Here is a 3,980-nt window from a genome sequence, read left to right as displayed (position 1 = left end):
AGGACGGAATCTGTATTATATATTTAAAAATCATCAAAGAAAATTAAAAATGTAACATAAATGATTAAAATTCACAAAAGTAATTTTTAGATAATTTATTTCCTAGCACATTTATGTTTGATTTCTCAACTTTTTGTACTCTGCACATAGCCAATGCTAAGTATTTAAAATATCATAATGATTTGGGGTTGAGCCAAAAGCGGTGCGAAACGATGTAAAATTAATTTTTAAGTAGCACATACAAGATTACAAAACTATATCCTCATATTTTATACTTAAACTGGTCTCCTTTTGTAGTCTGAGGTATAATAGTCACAATAATCATATTTCTGTCATTTTGTTTTTAAATAAAGTAATAAATAAAATTTCATATATCAAAATTAAGGAGAAATCTAAAACCATTATTATTAAGAATACGTGAATTATGATTATCTTTAAAATTGATAACAAATATATTACAACTATGCTAATTATCTCCTACCTCTATTTCTTAAAAAGATGAAAAGTATATTAAAATATTTTTAAAACATTCTATACTGATGTTTAATTATTTATATTTCTTAATGATTTATAATATCAACATAATGTGCACTTAAATCATTAGTGTCAGTCAAAAAATTAATTGCATTATCAACGTTTTTAGTTATTTTTATTGCTTCAGCAATTTTCCAATTTTTTGTGTGATTACCTATATCCAAAATTGTAAGGTTTGTATATCAAAATTATGTTTATGTTAATAAAATTAACTATGTTGGGCCAGTGCTGTTATTTGTTAACTTTTTACAATTAAATTAGTGTTGCTCAACTCAAGTTTTAAAGTTTTTGGAAGTTTCACCTATAAATACCCTATACATTTATAGCAGTTAATTTCATAAATTACATTATCTTAACCATTATTTTAATTTTTTCTTTTATGTTTTTTAGGATAATTTCTTAATTTATAATCTAATTTTATATTACTGTGGTCAAATTTTATAAATGTCGTTCTAATTTTATTAGTTAAACACTAACACAGATATAATGCTATGATTAAATAATGATTTAAAAAATCCAATTATAGAATCTATAATTAATTCCTTTAAAACTGAATAACAAAATATTAGACCATGATAATTGGATGGTAGAAGTGGTACTTCGTAATTACCAAAAAAATATATAATAAATAATTGCATGTTTAAACCTCATTAATATAATAAAACAACACGTCATCGACTGACCAGGTCTCAAAAGCATAAGTAGGAGAGGTCGAAACGTGTGAAAAATAGAATTCATGATGAGTAATCAGATTTTATGAAGATATCGTGTTGTCACTAACACAAAACAAACACGAAACTAAACAATATTATTGTATTTTGATATAAATCCTCAGAGGCATAAAAACCCGAAAGATTAATAGATTTTAGATTAAATTATAATACTGCTTATTTTCCATGTTGCAAAATACTCGCTTTGCAGATACGAATTATCACTTATTATTCATCAGATTATAATAATTTTAAAATTAATAACCACACATAATTAATTATAAAGTGTATGGTCAGAAAAATAAAATAAAAAATACTTCTGAATATTCATGAAATTTATTTAAAAATAAAATCAATTAAATAATACGAAAAAGTGACACATTATGACAACCTACTATGTAAAAAAATAAAATACGTCTTAAAAAATTTCCTCCGGGCCGGATTTGAACCAGCGACCTATGGATATCAGTTACTTCAACCAACTACAGTCCACCGCTCTACCAACTGAGCTACCAGAGGAGGTACTGTAAGGCCTGGAATATATAACATAAAAGTTTAATCAAAATTATTTTACTTATAATTTATTTATTTATTCCATGATATCTATTTTTAGTTATATATAAAATAATTCATACCATATAACTGAGATACTTCTTAATTGAGGCTTAATGCAGGCATTTCAGTCTCCTTTCTTGAGTAAGAAAACTCTGATAATGGATTCTCATAGGTAATCGGAATCTGAAAGATTTTTTTCAATACGTTTTCCCGATTTTTCATACGGTTTATACATACATCGAAATTCATATTTATGGTTTTGGACGATTTACATCTTCAGGACAAGTCTTGAACACGTTGTTGCTTAGGTTAATGTTTTTATTTTGGGCAATCAACTATTTAGTTATTACACCTCACGGTGTTGGACCAAACAATTGTCCAATGCAAACATATCTAAATAAACTCAGATTTACCACCATTATACGTAAAAAAGTAGTTGCATTGGAAATTATAGAATTAGGTGCCCTAAAAAAGAACTGAAGAAAGGTTAGAAAATTAAAAATATTCTAAAAAGATGCAACGTATTTTAGATGCGTTTTAGAACGCATTTTTTATAGCTAGAGACCGTATTTTGTGTACAGTAAAAACCGAAATAACGTGCAGTAAAATCCAATAAGAGCAAAATCGTGCAATAAAAATTCTAAAGGTGCATAAAATATATAAATCCTTCAATATCCATCAACTTTATTGTTTAAATTATAACAATTATACATGGAAAGGCTTGTAATAACCTAGGGGAAGGGTGTAATAACCTAGATGTTGGCCACCCTGAATAAAAATCTAATCTAATTTAAAAAGCTTATCAACCTTTGTTTGAATCAAATTAAACAAAGTATTTAATATTAAATACTCTGAAATAATGCTAACATATATAAAATACTATTCTGATTAAAAAGATATAATTGATGATTGATGGTATATAAGGGAGTTATATAATTAAAAGTAATGATTTAGAAAAATACAAATAACCTAAAGAAAAAATGTACGGGATACAAAAATAAATAAATAAAAATACAGTAAAATTTAACTTTTCATAACGGGAATCGAACTAGATGATAATAAAGAAAAGAATAATGAAAAAGACATTTCTGTTCAAACCCTCTGAATATGCAGGGAATCCTAACTGGCAGAGTTTTAGCAAGGTTCCCTCTTCCCGACCATCTTCTCCAATTCGCTTATTTTTAATTTTATTTATATATTTGGCATAAATAGAATTTTTAAATAGATAATATTACTATATTCTATATTTACTCTGGTGCAACTGTAGCAGCATGGCAACGCACTCATCTATCAACTCAGTGGAAGTGACGAACCCACCCTATGAAAAAATCACTTCAAGAAACGCGCGATGTATTTCCCTAATACATTGCGCGAGGCCTTTGACCTCCACGATCTGTCACTCCAATAATAATAATAATAATAATATTAACGTCACTTTAAAAATTTATGTAGAGTTTATTAGTGGACCGTATAGAACTGTAGAAGAATAGCCGGATTACAAAGAGTGGATCTAGCCCAACATAAACAAAACATTATTTTCATCACAATAGTTATCAGATTTTGATCTGAGGTGGATGAAATGTATAGATACTTATTCAATAATAATTCAAAAGTCCATCATAATTTTCAACATCGTACAGCAAGAGCCTGGTGGAGAAAAGTACTTTATTTAACCCCGATTTTTTTATTATTTTAATTATAACTATGCAATTAAATTGTCACATCCTGGGAACATGATATAAATGAAAAATACATTCTTATATTCAAGATAAAAATCAAACTACTATGTAGTTTAATTGGATAGTAAACCAAATTAATTTTAATATACAATGAAAATCATGGAAGTACATTTTTTGTAAAGTTAGATCATTGCTAAAAACATTAACAAATGACGGAAGCTAAATGCTGCTTCACAGTTAGAGGCCCATGATTGATGCCCAGAGTAAATGATAAGGCAGATAGAGCCAATGATTCTTACTTTTATTATCAATAGAAACTTGCTAAGACACAATACTTTTATCATGCGATATTTGTTTCGTTTAATTGTTGTTTTGGACCTTGAGTTATCTGTCTAACTTCTACTAAGAAGTATACAGGCATTATCAAGGTATCGAGAAAAAAAATACTCTGGTACACTCTAAGGAGATTTCATTTCCTGAAAATGTAGGAGCCGGCAGCTAT

The 3,980-nt window shown here is 27.5% G+C and overlaps 1 non-coding gene across 1 annotated transcript; it reads right to left on the bottom strand.

The window, feature by feature from the left end:
* Positions 1–1,672: 1,672 nt before the first annotated feature.
* On the bottom strand, positions 1,673–1,763 carry TRNAY-GUA (transfer RNA tyrosine (anticodon GUA)). The gene is given in 2 exon segments: positions 1,673–1,708; positions 1,727–1,763. It is a non-coding gene; the product is annotated as a tRNA-Tyr (tRNA).
* Between the last annotated feature and the right edge of the window lie 2,217 nt (positions 1,764–3,980).

This window comes from Halyomorpha halys, unplaced genomic scaffold, assembly GCF_000696795.3.
Source record: "Halyomorpha halys isolate HHAL.00 unplaced genomic scaffold, Hhal_1.1 Scaffold2270.1, whole genome shotgun sequence".
NCBI classification, from domain to species: domain Eukaryota; kingdom Metazoa; phylum Arthropoda; class Insecta; order Hemiptera; family Pentatomidae; genus Halyomorpha; species Halyomorpha halys.
The sequence above is the reverse complement of the archived record's forward strand: the minus strand, read 5'-3'. Positions and strand labels throughout refer to the sequence as shown.